The sequence below is a fragment of the Salvelinus fontinalis genome, chromosome 6 (assembly GCF_029448725.1).
Source record: "Salvelinus fontinalis isolate EN_2023a chromosome 6, ASM2944872v1, whole genome shotgun sequence".
Classification (NCBI taxonomy): Eukaryota; Metazoa; Chordata; class Actinopteri; order Salmoniformes; family Salmonidae; genus Salvelinus; species Salvelinus fontinalis.
The window spans coordinates 81,722,272-81,741,304 of NC_074670.1; positions in this window are offsets into that span (position 1 = coordinate 81,722,272).

Here is a 19,033-nt window from a genome sequence, read left to right on the forward strand (position 1 = left end):
AAAATATACTACAATATGAAATGTATTGACTCTGACTACATAATATACTGCCATTTGAAATGCATCAACTCTGTCTAGATAACTTACTGCAATATGAAATATATTTACTCTGTCTGCATAATATTCTGCAATATTAAATATATTTACTCTGTCTGCATAATATTCTGTAATATGAAATATATTTACTCTGCATAATATTCTGCAATATGAAATATATTTACTCTGCATAATATTCTGCAATATGAAATATATTTACTCTGCATAATATTCTGCAATATGAAATATATTTACTCTGTCTGCATAATATTCTGCAATATGAAATATATTTACTCTGTCTGCAAAATATACTCAAATCAAATCAAATCAAATTTTATTAGTCACATACACATGGTTAGCAGATGTTAATGCGAGTGTAGCGAAATGCTTGTGCTTCTAGTTCCGACAATGCAGTAATAACAACAAGTAATCTAACCTAACAATTCCGCAACTACTACCTTATACACGCAAGTGTAAAGGGATAAAGAATATGTACATAAAGATATATGAATGAGTGATGGTACAGAACGGCATAGGCAAGATGCAGTAGATGGTATAGAGTACAGTATATATATATGAGATGAGTAATGTAGGGTATATTAACATAAAGTGGCATAGTTTAAAGTGGCTAGTGGTACATGTATTACATAAAGATGGCAAGATGCAGTAGATGATATAGAGTACAGTATATACATATACATATGAGATGGGTAATGTAGGGTATGTAAACATTATATTAAGTGGCATTGTTTAAAGTGGCTAGTGGTACATTTTTACATAATTTCCATCAATTCCTATTTTTAAAGTGGCTGGAGTTGAGTCAGTATGTTGGCAGCGGCCGCTAAATGTTAGTGGTGGCTGTTTAACAGTCTGATGGCCTTGAGATAGAAGCTGTTTTTCAGTCTCTCGGTCCCTGCTTTGATGCACCTGTACTGACCTCGCCTTCTGGATGATAGCGGGGTGAACAGGCAGTGGCTTGGGTGGTTGTTGTCCTTGATGATCTTTATGGCCTTCCTGTGACATCGGGTGGTGTAGGTGTCCTGGAGGGCAGGTAGTTTGCCCCCGGTGATGCGTTCTGCAGACCTCACTACCCTCTGGAGAGCCTTACGGTTGTGGGCGGAGCAGTTGCCGTACCAGGCGAAGATACAGCCCGACAGGATGCTCTCGATTGTGCATCTGTAGAAGTTTGTGAGTGCTTTTGGTGACAAGCCGAATTTCTTCAGCCTCCTGAGGTTGAAGAGGCGCTGCTGCGCCTTCTTCACAACGCTGACTGTGTGGGTGGACCAATTCAGTTTGTCCGTGATGTGTACACCGAGGAACTTAAAACTTTCCACCTTCTCCACTACTGACCCGTCGATGTGGATAGGGGGGTGCTCCCTCTGCTGTTTCCTGAAGTGAAATATATATGAAATATATTTACTCTGTCTGCAAAATATACTGCAATATAAAATATATTTACTCTGTCTGCAAAATATACTGCAATATGAAATATATTTACTCTGTCTGCAAAATATACTGCAATATGAAATATATTTACTCTGTCTGCAAAATATACTGCAATATATGTCCACTAACACTCTGCCAGCTGTCCTCTAATCTACTACTGTAATACTGTGGACTAGGACAGGGTTAAACCCCTAACACTCTGCCAGCTGTCCTCTGATCTACTACTGTAATACTGTGGACTAGGACAGGGTTAAACCCCTAACACTCTGACAGCTGTCCTGTAATACTGTGGACTAGGACAGGGTTAAACCCCTAACACTCTGCCAGCTGTCCTGTAATACTGTGGACTAGGACAGGGTTAAACCCCTAACACTCTGCCAGCTGTCCTGTAATACTGTGGACTAGGACAGGGTTAAACCCCTAACACTCTGCCAGCTGTCCTCTGATCTACTACTGTAATACTGTGGACTAGGACAGGGTTAAACCCCTAACACTCTGCCAGCTGTCCTCTGATCTACTACTGTAATACTGTGGACTAGGACAGGGTTAAACCCCTAACACTCTGCCAGCTGTCCTCTGATCTACTACTGTAATAATGTGGACTAGGACAGGGTTAAACCCCTAACACTCTGCCAGCTGTCCTCTGATCTACTACTGTAATACTGTGGACTAGGACAGGGTTAAACCCCTAACACTCTGCCAGCTGTCCTCTGATCTACTACTGTAATACTGTGGACTAGGACAGGGTTAAACCCCTAACACTCTGCCAGCTGTCCTCTGATCTACTACTGTAATACTGTGGACTAGGACAGGGTTAACCCCTAACACTCTGCCAGCTGTCCTCTGATCTACTACTGTAATACTGTGGACTAGGACAGGGTTAAACCCCTAACACTCTGCCAGCTGTCCTGTAATACTGTGGACTAGGACAGGGTTAAACCCCTAACACTCTGCCAGCTGTCCTCTGATCAACTACTGTAATACTGTGGACTAGGACAGGGTAAACCCCTAACACTCTGCCAGCTGTCCTCTGATCTACTACTGTAATACTGTGGACTAGGACAAGGTTAAACCCCTAACACTCTGCCAGCTGTCCTCTGATCTACTACTGTAATACTGTGGACTAGGACAGGGTAAACCCCTAACACTCTGCCAGCTGTCCTCTGATCTACTACTGTAATACTGTGGACTAGGACAGGGTTAAACCCCTAACACTCTGCCAGCTGTCCTCTGATCTACTACTGTAATACTGTGGACTAGGACAGGGTTAAACCCCTAACACTCTGCCAGCTGTCCTCTGATATACTACTGTAATACTGTGGACTAGGACAGGGTAAACCCCTAACACTCTGCCAGCTGTCCTCTGATCTACTACTGTAATACTGTGGACTAGGACAGGGTTAAACCCCTAACACTCTGCCAGCTGTCCTCTGATCTACTACTGTAATACTGTGGACTAGGACAGGGTTAAACCCCTAACACTCTGCCAGCTGTCCTCTGATCTACTACTGTAATACTGTGGACGAGGACAGGGTAAACCCCTAACACTCTGCCAGCTGTCCTCTGATCTACTACTGTAATACTGTGGACTAGGACAGGGTTAAACCCCTAACACTCTGCCAGCTGTCCTCTGATCTACTACTGTAATACTGTGGACTAGGACAGGGTAAACCCCTAACACTCTGCCAGCTGTCCTCTGATCTACTACTGTAATACTGTGGACTAGGACAGGGTTAAACCCCTAACACTCTGCCAGCTGTCCTCTGATCTACTACTGTAATACTGTGGACTAGGACAGGGTTAAACCCCTAACACTCTGCCAGCTGTCCTCTGATCTACTACTGTAATACTGTGGACTAGGACAGGGTTAAACCCCTAACACTCTGCCAGCTGTCCTCTGATCTACTACTGTAATACTGTGGACTAGGACAGGGTTAAACCCCTAACACTCTGCCAGCTGTCCTCTGATCTACTACTGTAATACTGTGGACTAGGACAGGGTTAAACCCCTAACACTCTGCCAGCTGTCCTCTGATCTACTACTGTAATACTGTGGACTAGGACAGGGTTAACCCCTAACACTCTGCCAGCTGTCCTCTGATCTACTACTGTAATACTGTGGACTAGGACAGGGTTAAACCCCTAACACTCTGCCAGCTGTCCTCTGATCTACTACTGTAATACTGTGGACTAGGACAGGGTTAACCCCCTAACACTCTGCCAGCTGTCCTCTGATCTACTACTGTAATACTGTGGACTAGGACAGGGTTAAACCCCTAACACTCTGCCAGCTGTCCTCTACTCGTAATACTGTGGACTAGGACAGGGTTAAACCCCTAACACTCTGCCAGCTGTCCTCTGATCTACTACTGTAATACTGTGGACTAGGACAGGGTTAAACCCCTAACACTCTGCCAGCTGTCCTCTGATCTACTACTGTAATACTGTGGACTAGGACAGGGTTAAACCCCTAACACTCTGCCAGCTGTCCTCTGATCTACTACTGTAATACTGTGGACTAGGACAGGGTTAAACCCCTAACACTCTGCCAGCTGTCCTCTGATCTACTACTGTAATACTGTGGACTAGGACAGGGTTAAACCCCTAACACTCTGCCAGCTGTCCTCTGATCTACTACTGTAATACTGTGGACTAGGACAGGGTTAAACCCCTAACACTCTGCCAGCTGTCCTCTGATCTACTACTGTAATACTGTGGACTAGGACAGGGTTAAACCCCTAACACTCTGCCAGCTGTCCTCTGATCTACTACTGTAATACTGTGGACTAGGACAGGGTTAAACCCCTAACACTCTGCCAGCTGTCCTCTGATCTACTACTGTAATACTGTGGACTAGGACAGGGTTAAACCCCTAACACTCTGCCAGCTGTCCTCTGATCTACTACTGTAATACTGTGGACTAGGACAGGGTTAAACCCCTAACACTCTGCCAGCTGTCCTCTGATCTACTACTGTAATACTGTGGACTAGGACAGGGTTAAACCCCTAACACTCTGCCAGCTGTCCTCTGATCTACTACTGTAATACTGTGGACTAGGACAGGGTTAAACCCCTAACACTCTGCCAGCTGTCCTCTGATCTACTACTGTAATACTGTGGACTAGGACAGGGTTAAACCCCTAACACTCTGCCAGCTGTCCTCTGATCTACTACTGTAATACTGTGGACTAGGACAGGGTTAAACCCCTAACACTCTGCCAGCTGTCCTCTGATCTACTACTGTAATACTGTGGACTAGGACAGGGTTAAACCCCTAACACTCTGCCAGCTGTCCTCTGATCTACTACTGTAATACTGTGGACTAGGACAGGGTTAAACCCCTAACACTCTGCCAGCTGTCCTCTGATCTACTACTGTAATACTGTGGACTAGGACAGGGTTAAACCCCTAACACTCTGCCAGCTGTCCTCTGATCTACTACTGTAATACTGTGGACTAGGACAGGGTTAAACCCCTAACACTCTGCCAGCTGTCCTCTGATCTACTACTGTAATACTGTGGACTAGGACAGGGTTAAACCCCTAACACTCTGCCAGCTGTCCTCTGATCTACTACTGTAATACTGTGGACTAGGACAGGGTTAAACCCCTAACACTCTGCCAGCTGTCCTCTGATCTACTACTGTAATACTGTGGACTAGGACAGGGTTAAACCCCTAACACTCTGCCAGCTGTCCTCTGATCTACTACTGTAATACTGTGGACTAGGACAGGGTTAAACCCCTAACACTCTGCCAGCTGTCCTCTGATCTACTACTGTAATACTGTGGACTAGGACAGGGTTAAACCCCTAACACTCTGCCAGCTGTCCTCTGATCTACTACTGTAATACTGTGGACTAGGACAGGGTTAAACCCCTAACACTCTGCCAGCTGTCCTCTGATCTACTACTGTAATACTGTGGACTAGGACAGGGTTAAACCCCTAACACTCTGCCAGCTGTCCTCTGATCTACTACTGTAATACTGTGGACTAGGACAGGGTTAAACCCCTAACACTCTGCCAGCTGTCCTCTGATCTACTACTGTAATACTGTGGACTAGGACAGGGTTAAACCCCTAACACTCTGCCAGCTGTCCTCTGATCTACTACTGTAATACTGTGGACTAGGACAGGGTTAAACCCCTAACACTCTGCCAGCTGTCCTCTGATCTACTACTGTAATACTGTGGACTAGGACAGGGTTAAACCCCTAACACTCTGCCAGCTGTCCTCTGATCTACTACTGTAATACTGTGGACTAGGACAGGGTTAAACCCCTAACACTCTGCCAGCTGTCCTCTGATCTACTACTGTAATACTGTGGACTAGGACAGGGTTAAACCCCTAACACTCTGCCAGCTGTCCTCTGATCTACTACTGTAATACTGTGGACTAGGACAGGGTTAAACCCCTAACACTCTGCCAGCTGTCCTCTGATCTACTACTGTAATACTGTGGACTAGGACAGGGTTAAACCCCTAACACTCTGCCAGCTGTCCTCTGATCTACTACTGTAATACTGTGGACTAGGACAGGGTTAAACCCCTAACACTCTGCCAGCTGTCCTCTGATCTACTACTGTAATACTGTGGACTAGGACAGGGTTAAACCCCTAACACTCTGCCAGCTGTCCTCTGATCTACTACTGTAATACTGTGGACTAGGACAGGGTTAAACCCCTAACACTCTGCCAGCTGTCCTCTGATCTACTACTGTAATACTGTGGACTAGGACAGGGTTAAACCCCTAACACTCTGCCAGCTGTCCTCTGATCTACTACTGTAATACTGTGGACTAGGACAGGGTTAAACCCCTAACACTCTGCCAGCTGTCCTCTGATCTACTACTGTAATACTGTGGACTAGGACAGGGTTAAACCCCTAACACTCTGCCAGCTGTCCTCTGATCTACTACTGTAATACTGTGGACTAGGACAGGGTTAAACCCCTAACACTCTGCCAGCTGTCCTCTGATCTACTACTGTAATACTGTGGACTAGGACAGGGTTAAACCCCTAACACTCTGCCAGCTGTCCTCTGATCTACTACTGTAATACTGTGGACTAGGACAGGGTTAAACCCCTAACACTCTGCCAGCTGTCCTCTGATCTACTACTGTAATACTGTGGACTAGGACAGGGTTAAACCCCTAACACTCTGCCAGCTGTCCTCTGATCTACTACTGTAATACTGTGGACTAGGACAGGGTTAAACCCCTAACACTCTGCCAGCTGTCCTCTGATCTACTACTGTAATACTGTGGACTAGGACAGGGTTAAACCCCTAACACTCTGCCAGCTGTCCTCTGATCTACTACTGTAATACTGTGGACTAGGACAGGGTTAAACCCCTAACACTCTGCCAGCTGTCCTCTGATCTACTACTGTAATACTGTGGACTAGGACAGGGTTAAACCCCTAACACTCTGCCAGCTGTCCTCTGATCTACTACTGTAATACTGTGGACTAGGACAGGGTTAAACCCCTAACACTCTGCCAGCTGTCCTCTGATCTACTACTGTAATACTGTGGACTAGGACAGGGTTAAACCCCTAACACTCTGCCAGCTGTCCTCTGATCTACTACTGTAATACTGTGGACTAGGACAGGGTTAAACCCCTAACACTCTGCCAGCTGTCCTCTGATCTACTACTGTAATACTGTGGACTAGGACAGGGTTAAACCCCTAACACTCTGCCAGCTGTCCTCTGATCTACTACTGTAATACTGTGGACTAGGACAGGGTTAAACCCCTAACACTCTGCCAGCTGTCCTCTGATCTACTACTGTAATACTGTGGACTAGGACAGGGTTAAACCCCTAACACTCTGCCAGCTGTCCTCTGATCTACTACTGTAATACTGTGGACTAGGACAGGGTTAAACCCCTAACACTCTGCCAGCTGTCCTCTGATCTACTACTGTAATACTGTGGACTAGGACAGGGTTAAACCCCTAACACTCTGCCAGCTGTCCTCTGATCTACTACTGTAATACTGTGGACTAGGACAGGGTTAAACCCCTAACACTCTGCCAGCTGTCCTCTGATCTACTACTGTAATACTGTGGACTAGGACAGGGTTAACCCCTAACACTCTGCCAGCTGTCCTCTGATCTACTACTGTAATACTGTGGACTAGGACAGGGTTAAACCCCTAACACTCTGCCAGCTGTCCTCTGATCTACTACTGTAATACTGTGGACTAGGACAGGGTTAAACCCCTAACACTCTGCCAGCTGTCCTCTGATCTACTACTGTAATACTGTGGACTAGGACAGGGTTAAACCCCTAACACTCTGCCAGCTGTCCTCTGATCTACTACTGTAATACTGTGGACTAGGACAGGGTTAAACCCCTAACACTCTGCCAGCTGTCCTCTGATCTACTACTGTAATACTGTGGACTAGGACAGGGTTAAACCCCTAACACTCTGCCAGCTGTCCTCTGATCTACTACTGTAATACTGTGGACTAGGACAGGGTTAAACCCCTAACACTCTGCCAGCTGTCCTCTGATCTACTACTGTAATACTGTGGACTAGGACAGGGTTAAACCCCTAACACTCTGCCAGCTGTCCTCTGATCTACTACTGTAATACTGTGGACTAGGACAGGGTTAAACCCCTAACACTCTGCCAGCGTCCTCTGCTCCTGTAATACTGTGGACTAGGACAGGGTTAAACCCCTAACACTCTGCCAGCTGTCCTCTGATCTACTACTGTAATACTGTGGACTAGGACAGGGTTAAACCCCTAACACTCTGCCAGCTGTCCTCTGATCTACTACTGTAATACTGTGGACTAGGACAGGGTTAAACCCCTAACACTCTGCCAGCTGTCCTCTGATCTACTACTGTAATACTGTGGACTAGGACAGGGTTAAACCCCTAACACTCTGCCAGCTGTCCTCTGATCTACTACTGTAATACTGTGGACTAGGACAGGGTTAAACCCCTAACACTCTGCCAGCTGTCCTCTGATCTACTACTGTAATACTGTGGACTAGGACAGGGTTAAACCCCTAACACTCTGCCAGCTGTCCTCTGATCTACTACTGTAATACTGTGGACTAGGACAGGGTTAAACCCCTAACACTCTGCCAGCTGTCCTCTGATCTACTACTGTAATACTGTGGACTAGGACAGGGTTAAACCCCTAACACTCTGCCAGCTGTCCTCTGATCTACTACTGTAATACTGTGGACTAGGACAGGGTTAACCCCTAACACTCTGCCAGCTGTCCTCTGATCTACTACTGTAATACTGTTTACTAGGACAGGGTTAAACCCCTAACACTCTGCCAGCTGTCCTCTGATCTACTACTGTAATACTGTGGACTAGGACAGGGTTAACCCCCTAACACTCTAACAGCTGTCCTCTGATCTACTACTGTAATACTGTGGACTAGGACAGGGTTAAACCCCTAACACTCTGCCAGCTGTCCTGTAATACTGTGGACTAGGACAGGGTTAAACCCCTAACACTCTGCCAGCTGTCCTCTGATCTACTACTGTAATACTGTGGACTAGGACAGGGTTAAACCCCTAACACTCTGCCAGCTGTCCTCTGATCTACTACTGTAATACTGTGGACTAGGACAGGGTTAAACCCCTAACACTCTGCCAGCTGTCCTCTGATCTACTACTGTAACACTGTGGACTAGGACAGGGTTAAACCCCTAACACTCTGCCAGCTGTCCTCTGATCTACTACTGCAATACTGTGGACTAGGACAGGGTTAAACCCCTAACACTCTGCCAGCTGTCCTCTGATCTACTACTGTAATACTGTGGACTAGGACAGGGTTAAACCCCTAACACTCTGCCAGCTGTCCTCTGATCTACTACTGTAATACTGTGGACTAGGACAGGGTTAAACCCCTAACACTCTGCCAGCTCTCCTGTAATACTGTGGACTAGGACAGGGTAAACCCCTAACACTCTGCCAGCTGTCCTCTGATCTACTACTGTAATACTGTGGACTAGGACAGGGTTAAACCCCTAACACTCTGCCAGCTGTCCTCTGATCTACTACTGTAATACTGTGGACTAGGACAGGGTTAAACCCCTAACACTCTGCCAGCTGTCCTGTAATACTGTGGACTAGGACAGGGTAAACCCCTAACACTCTGCCAGCTGTCCTCTGATCTACTACTGTAATACTGTGTACTAGGACAGGGTTAAACCCCTAACACTCTGCCAGCTGTCCTCTGATCTACTACTGTAATACTGTGGACTAGGACAGGGTTAAACCCCTAACACTCTGCCAGCTGTCCTCTGATCTACTACTGTAATACTGTGGACTAGGACAGGGTTAAACCCCTAACACTCTGCCAGCTGTCCTCTGATCTACTACTGTAATACTGTGGACTAGGACAGGGTTAAACCCCTAACACTCTGCCAGCTGTCCTCTGATCTACTACTGTAATACTGTGGACTAGGACAGGGTTAAACCCCTAACACTCTGCCAGCTGTCCTCTGATCTACTACTGTAATACTGTGGACTAGGACAGGGTTAAACTCCTAACACTCTGCCAGCTGTCCTGTAATACTGTGGACTAGGACAGGGTTAAACCCCTAACACTCTGCCAGCTGTCCTGTAATACTGTGGACTAGGACAGGGTTAAACCCCTAACACTCTGCCAGCTGTCCTCTGATCTACTACTGTAATACTGTGGACTAGGACAGGGTTAAACCCCTAACACTCTGCCAGCTGTCCTGTAATACTGTGGACTAGGACAGGGTTAAACCCCTAACACTCTGCCAGCTGTCCTCTGATCTACTACTGTAATACTGTGGACTAGGACAGGGTTAAACCCCTAACACTCTGCCAGCTGTCCTCTGATCTACTACTGTAACACTGTGGACTAGGACAGGGTAAACCCCTAACACTCTGCCAGCTGTCCTCTGATCTACTACTGTAATACTGTGGACTAGGACAGGGTTAAACCCCTAACACTCTGCCAGCTGTCCTCTGATCTACTACTGTAATACTGTGGACTAGGACAGGGTTAAACCCCTAACACTCTGCCAGCTGTCCTCTGATCTACTACTGTAATACTGTGGACTAGGACAGGGTTAAACCCCTAACACTCTGCCAGCTGTCCTCTGATCTACTACTGTAATACTGTGGACTAGGACAGGGTTAAACCCCTAACACTCTGCCAGCTGTCCTCTGATCTACTACTGTAATACTGTGGACTAGGACAGGGTTAAACCCCTAACACTCTGCCAGCTGTCCTCTGATCTACTACTGTAATACTGTGGACTAGGACAGGGTTAAACCCCTAACACTCTGCCAGCTGTCCTCTGATCTACTACTGTAATACTGTGGACTAGGACAGGGTTAAACCCCTAACACTCTGCCAGCTGTCCTCTGATCTACTACTGTAATACTGTGGACTAGGACAGGGTTAACCCCCTAACACTCTGCCAGCTGTCCTGTAATACTGTGGACTAGGACAGGGTTAAACCCCTAACACTCTGCCAGCTGTCCTCTGATCTACTACTGTAATACTGTGGACTAGGACAGGGTTAACCCCCTAACACTCTGCCAGCTGTCCTCTGATCTACTACTGTAATACTGTGGACTAGGACAGGGTTAAACCCCTAACACTCTGCCAGCTGTCCTGTAATACTGTGGACTAGGACAGGGTTAAACCCCTAACACTCTGCCAGCTGTCCTCTGATCTACTACTGTAATACTGTGGACTAGGACAGGGTAAACCCCTAACACTCTGCATGCTGTCCTCTGATCTACTACTGTAATACTGTGGACTAGGACAGGGTTAAACCCCTAACACTCTGCCAGCTGTCCTCTGATCTACTACTGTAATACTGTGGACTAGGACAGGGTTAAACCCCTAACACTCTGCCAGCTGTCCTCTGATCTACTACTGTAATACTGTGGACTAGGACAGGGTTAAACCCCTAACACTCTGCCAGCTGTCCTCTGATCTACTACTGTAATACTGTGGACTAGGACAGGGTTAAACCCCTAACACTCTGCCAGCTGTCCTCTGATCTACTACTGTAATACTGTGGACTAGGACAGGGTTAAACCCCTAACACTCTGCCAGCTGTCCTCTGATCTACTACTGTAATACTGTGGACTAGGACAGGGTTAACCCCCTAACACTCTGCCCGCTGTCCTCTGATCTACTACTGTAATACTGTGGACTAGGACAGGGTTAAACCCCTAACACTCTGCCAGCTGTCCTGTAATATTGTGGACTAGGACAGGGTTAACCCCCTAACACTCTGCCAGCTGTCCTCTGATCTACTACTGTAATACTGTGGACTAGGACAGGGTTAACCCCCTAACACTCTGCCAGCTGTCCTCTGATCTACTACTGTAATACTGTGGACTAGGACAGGGTTAAACCCCTAACACTCTGCCAGCTGTCCTCTGATCTACTACTGTAATACTGTGGACTAGGACAGGGTTAAACCCCTAACACTCTGCCAGCTGTCCTGTAATACTGTGGACTAGGACAGGGTTAACCCCTAACACTCTGCCAGCTGTCCTCTGATCTACTACTGTAATACTGTGGACTAGGACAGGGTAAACCCCTAACACTCTGCCAGCTGTCCTCTGATCTACTACTGTAATACTGTGGACTAGGACAGGGTTAACCCCTAACACTCTGCCAGCTGTCCTCTGATCTACTACTGTAATACTGTGGACTAGGACAGGGTTAACCCCTAACACTCTGCCAGCTGTCCTCTGATCTACTACTGTAATACTGTGGACTAGGACAGGGTTAAACCCCTAACACTCTGCCAGCTGTCCTCTGATCTACTACTGTAATACTGTGGACTAGGACAGGGTTAAACCCCTAACACTCTGCCAGCTGTCCTCTGATCTACTACTGTAATACTGTGGACTAGGACAGGGTTAAACCCCTAACACTCTGCCAGCTGTCCTCTGATCTACTACTGTAATACTGTGGACTAGGACAGGGTTAACCCCCTAACACTCTGCCAGCTGTCCTCTGATCTACTACTGTAATACTGTGGACTAGGACAGGGTTAAACCCCTAACACTCTGCCAGCTGTCCTCTGATCTACTACTGTAATACTGTGGACTAGGACAGGGTTAAACCCCTAACACTCTGCCAGCTGTCCTCTGATCTACTACTGTAATACTGTGGACTAGGACAGGGTTAAACCCCTAACACTCTGCCAGCTGTCCTCTGATCTACTACTGTAATACTGTGGACTAGGACAGGGTTAAACCCCTAACACTCTGCCAGCTGTCCTGTAATACTGTGGACTAGGACAGGGTTAAACCCCTAACACTCTGCCAGCTGTCCTCTGATCTACTACTGTAATACTGTGGACTAGGACAGGGTTAAACCCCTAACACTCTGCCAGCTGTCCTCTGATCTACTACTGTAATACTGTGGACTAGGACAGGGTTAAACCCCTAACACTCTGCCAGCTGTCCTCTGATCTACTACTGTAATACTGTGGACTAGGACAGGGTTAAACCCCTAACACTCTGCCAGCTGTCCTCTGATCTACTACTGTAATACTGTGGACTAGGACAGGGTTAAACCCCTAACACTCTGCCAGCTGTCCTCTGATCTACTACTGTAATACTGTGGACTAGGACAGGGTTAAACCCCTAACACTCTGCCAGCTGTCCTCTGATCTACTACTGTAATACTGTGGACTAGGACAGGGTTAAACCCCTAACACTCTGCCAGCTGTCCTCTGATCTACTACTGTAATACTGTGGACTAGGACAGGGTTAAACCCCTAACACTCTGCCAGCTGTCCTGTAATACTGTGGACTAGGACCGGGTAAACCCCTAACACTCTGATTGGATCTGAAGCTGCCTGCTCTGTTTTATTGGACATTTCAATGCGGACTGTATCTGAGTGTGTGTGTTGTGTCTGTCTGTCTTTCTGTGTGTGTGTGTGTGTGTGTGTGTATGTGTGTGTATTGTTTCTGTCTGTGTGTGTTGTGTCTGTTTTTCTGTTTTATATCTTTCTGTCTGTCTGTGTTGTTTCTGTCTGTATTTCTGTGTTGTTTCTGTCTGTCTGTGTTGTTTCTGTCTGTCTGTGTTGTTTCTGTCTGTCTGTGTTGTTTCTGTCTGTCTGTGTTGTTTCTGTCTGTCTGTGTTGTTTCTGTCTGTCTGTGTTGTTTCTGTCTGTCTGTGTTGTTTCTGTCTGTCTGTTTTGTGTCTCTCTGTGTTGTGTCTGTATGTCTGTCTGTCTGTCTATGTTTTGTGTCTGTCTTTCTGTGTTGTGTCTGTCTGTGTTGTGTCTATCTGTCTGTGTTGTGTCTGTCTGTCTGTCTGTCTGTCTGTCTGTCTGTCTGTCTGTCTGTCTGTGTTGTCTGTCTGTCTGTCTGTCTGTGTTGTCTGTCTGTCTGTCTGCATGTCTGTCTGTGTTGTGTGGTGTGTCTGTCTGTCTGTCTGTCTGTCTGTCTGTCTGTCTGTCTGTCTGTCTGTCTGTCTGTGTTGTGTCTGTGTTTTGTGTCTGTATGCCTGTGTTGTGCCTGTCTGTCTGTCTGTGTCGTTTCTGTCTGTCTGTGTTGTGTCTGTCTGTTTTGTGGCTATCTGTCTGTGTTCTGTCTGTCTGTCTGTCTGTCTGTCTGTCTGTCTGTCTGTCTGTCTGTCTGTCTGTGTTCTGTCTGTCTGTCTGTGTTGTGTCTATCTGTCTGTGTTGTGTCTCTCTGTGTTGTGTCTGTCTGTCTGTCTGTCTGTCTGTCTGTCTGTCTGTCGGTCTGTCTGTCTGTGTTGTGTGTTGTGTCTGTCTGTCTGTCTGTCTTTCTTTCTTTTAAAATTTTAAATTTGGTTAATTTATTGAATATCCGAAACATACAATATACTTGCAGTGAAACCGTTCAACAACTACAGCACACCAGTCATCCAACAGACTCCCAATCAGAGCGACACACAGAAGCATCCAGGGTCAATGTCCTGCTCAATGGCACGTTGACCGATCTACCACCAGGCCAAAAAACGTGAACACGAACCCTCCAGGATCCCCCCCACAGTTCCCCAATAGCTGTCCCTTCACCATTTGAGACCCCTCCCACAGTCCCTCCCCCCCTCCCCAGGAAAAAATAAAATAAAAATACAATTAATTCCATTCCCCAAGAACCCCCCAACGCACCAACAAACAAGAGAATGAAGAGAATAAACAAGAAGAAAAGAAAAGACAGAAGAAAACAGCAAACAACAATGCTAAAAATAATAAATTTAAAAACAAAGGACATCAAGGACAACTGAAATCATGACAGCAATGTCAACTGTATATGTTTGAGTGCACGTCTGGCACTATTACATGTATGTGTGTGTTCTTGTATGTGTTTATTTGAATGAGAGTGTGTGTATATGCATGTGTACAAACACCTGCACGGCATCAGCCTCAGGCAAACCCGACATTAGTTGTAAAACCACTGCCACTTCGTGTCATTCAAATGTACTTTTATTATGTTTTAATTTGACTTTATTAAAATACCTTTTTTCCCCTTTGACTTTTAACCATCATTCTCTCTCTCACAGAGCAACTCCACTCCCACTTGTCTCCAATTCCACATCCCAACCCTCAGCTTCCCTCAGCCTCCCTCAGCCCATCCCATCTATCTCTGCTGGCCACCCTCAGCTTCCCTCAGCCCATCCCATCTATCTCTGCTGGACACCCTCAGCCTCCCTCAGCCCATCCCATCTATCTCTGCTGGACACCCTCAGCCCATCCCATCTATCTCTGCTGGCCACCCTCAGCTTCCCTCAGTCCATCCCATCTATCTCTGCTGGCCACCCTCGGCCCATCCCATCTATCTCTGCTGGACACCCTCAGCCTCCCTCAGCCCATCCCATCTATCTCTGCTGGCCACCCTCGGCCCATCCCATCTATCTCTGCTGGACACCCTCGGCCCATCCCATCTATCTCTGCTGGCCACCCTCAGCTTCCCTCAGCCCATCCCATCTATCTCTGCTGGCCACCCTCAGCTTCCCTCAGTCCATCCCATCTATCTCTGCTGGCCACCCTCAGCTTCCCTCAGCCCATCCCATCTATCTCTGCTGGACACCCTCGGCCCATCCCATCTATCTCTGCTGGCCACCCTCAGCTTCCCTCAGCCCATCCCACCTCTTTCTGCTGGCCACCCTCAGCTTCCCTCAGCCCATCCCACCTCTTTCTGCTGGCCACCCTCAGCTTCCCTCAGCCCATCCCATCTATCTCTGCTGGCCACCCTCAGCTTCCCTCAGCCCATCCCATCTATCTCTGCTGGACACCCTCAGCCCATCCCATCTATCTCTGCTGGACACCCTCAGCCCATCCCATCTATCTCTGCTGGCCCTCAGCCCATCCCATCTATCTCTGCTGGCCACCCTCGGCCCATCCCATCTATCTCTGCTGGCCACCCTCAGCCCATCACATCTATCTCTGCTGGCCACCCTCAGCCCATCCCATCTATCTCTGATGGCCACCCTCAGCCCATCACATCTATCTCTGCTGGCCACCCTCAGCTTCCCTCAGCCCATCCCATCTATCTCTGCTGGACACCCTCAGCCCATCCCATCTATCTCTGCTGGCCACCCTCGGCCCATCCCATCTATCTCTGCTGGCCACCCTCGGCCCATCCCATCTATCTCTGCTGGACACCCTCGGCCCATCCCATCTATCTCTGCTGGCCACCCTCAGCCCATCACATCTATCTCTGATGGCCACCCTCGGCCCATCCCATCTATCTCTGCTGGACACCCTCGGCCCATCCCATCTATCTCTGCTGGACACCCTCGGTCCATCCCATCTATCTCTGCTGGACACCCTCGGCCCATCCCATCTATCTCTGCTGGACACCCTCGGCCCATCCCATCTATCTCTGCTGGCCACCCTCAGCTTCCCTCGGCCCATCCCATCTATCTCTGCTGGCCACCCTCGGCCCATCCCATCTATCTCTGCTGGCCACCCTCGGCCCATCCCATCTATCTCTGCTGGCCACCCTCGGCCCATCCCATCTATCTCTGCTGGCCACCCTCAGTCCATCCCATCTATCTCTGCTGGACACCCTCAGCCCATCACATCTATCTCTGCTGGCCACCCTCAGCTTCCCTCAGCCCATCCCATCTATCTCTGCTGGCCACCCTCGGCCCATCCCATATATCTCTGCTGGACACCCTCAGCCCATCACATCTATCTCTGCTGGCCACCCTCAGCTTCCCTCAGCCCATCCCATCTATCTCTGCTGGCCACCCTCAGCCCATCCCATCTATCTCTGCTGGCCACCCTCAGCCCATCCCATCTATCTCTGCTGGACACCCTCGGCCCATCCCATCTATCTCTGCTGGCCACCCTCAGCTTCCCTCGGCCCATCCCATCTATCTCTGCTGGCCACCCTCAGCTTCCCTCGGCCCATCCCATCTATCTCTGCTGGCCACCCTCAGCCCATCCCATCTATCTCTGCTGGCCACCCTCAGCCCATCCCATCTATCTCTGCTGGCCACCCTCAGCTTCCCTCGGCCCATCCCATCTATCTCTGCTGGCCACCCTCAGCTTCCCTCGGCCCATCCCATCTATCTCTGCTGGCCACCCTCAGCCCATCCCATCTATCTCTGCTGGCCACCCTCAGCTTCCCTCGGCCCATCCCATCTATCTCTGCTGGCCACCCTCGGCCCATCCCATCTATCTCTGCTGGCCACCCTCTTCGGGTTTCTACGCAGCACATATCTTTCAACACTGCTGTGATGTTTAACGTACAATTTCAATCTATCTAATCGAATAGAATCCACAGATTGCTTGTTGAAGATAAATACTTTTACTAAGAGTATTAGTATATTAGTAATTGACTGACCCGGTCTCTCCAGATCTCCTAACAGTACTATTTCTAGGGTCAATTTTTAGATCAATGCTATGCATTTTCAGCCATTCCTGAACCTGAGACCAGAAACCGGCTACCTGAGGGCAATACCAAAATAAATGGTCTATTGATTCTGTATCCTCACAACAAAATGTTTTGGTATTTACCTCTCCATGGTTGCAGGATCTTGTCTATTTTTACAAGTTTTCTATTGAAATTCATTGTGGAGAGCTTATTTATATCATTTGTGAAATGAATACCTAATATGTCTACTTCACCATCAGCCCATTTTATAGGTAAGCTGCAGGGTCATGTAAAAGGCGTATTTTTTAATGTTCCAATACGTAATATTGTACACTTATCATAATTAGATTTTAGTCCAGAGAGGCCAGAAAAGTTATCTAGATCTTGAATGAGACATTGCAGGGATCTAGCTTGCGGACTTAATATAAATCTTGAGTCATCGGCATACATGGACACCTTTGTTTTTAAGCCTTGGATTTCTAATCCTCGAATGTTGTTATTGAATCTGATTTTAATAGCTAGCATTTCGAAGGCCATACCGAATAGATATGGTGACAGCGGGCACCCTTGTTTAACTCCTCAAAATCCGCTATAAATACCATTCCTGGCTTCTTATTTGTTTCGTGATGTTCTATTATTTCTAGTAGTTGTTGTATATTATCTCCAATGTATCGTCCATGTAAAAAAAACTGTCTGATCAGGATGAACAATACCTGGTAAAACCCGTTTAATTCTGAGTGCTATGCATTTTGCTAGTATTTTTGCATCACTACATTGAACTGTAAGGGGCCTCCAGTTTTTTAGATATACTGGGTATATATATTTATTATATATGTATTTTATATCTGCCATCTGGGTATTGTTTTAATAATAGTGAAATCCGACCTTCCTGCTGAGTACCTGACAGACTACCATTTCTATAGGAGTAGTTAAAACAATCTATCAATGGAGCTTTTAGTATATCAAAAAATACGTCATATACCTCTACCGGTATGCCATCAAGCCCTGGGTTTTTTCCAGACTGAAAGGATTTAATAACCTCAAAAATTCTTCCTCTGTAATTTGGCCTTCGCATTGGTCTTTCTGTGCATTTGTTAATTTTCTATTTTTTATATTATTTGGAAAGAATTCCTCACCACAATCTTCATTCAGTGGGAAAGGATGAGATGGAAGAGAGAACATTTGCATAAAATAATTAGCTTCCTCTTTTAAAATATAATTAGGAGAATCATAGATGACTCCGTCTTCAGTAACGAGTTTCTGCTAATTATTTTTGTTAGCGTTCCTGTGTTGGAGATTCAGGAAGAATTTGGTGCATTTTTCTCCGTATTCTATCCAGTTTGCTTTATTTTTGTAATAGATTACATTAGATCGTTCTTGAATAAAGTTCCTCCAGTTCTTTTTGTTTTTCTTCTAACTTATTTTGTATCTCTGTAGTATCGTTTTTATTGCTATCTACCTGTACTATTAGTTCATGGATTTCCATGAACTACTTTTTTTGAACATTGAATGACCCCTGAAGGTACATTTAAAGGTATCCCAAACAATAAGGGGATTTGCTGAACCTATATTATACTGGAAAAATTCAGTTATAAATTATTTTGTCTTAGTTAAAAATAAATTGTCCTCCAGTAAACTTTGATAAAATTTCCAATATACCCATCCACGTTGAAAAACTATAAGACTTATGTGAAGGCCAATTAGATGATGATCCG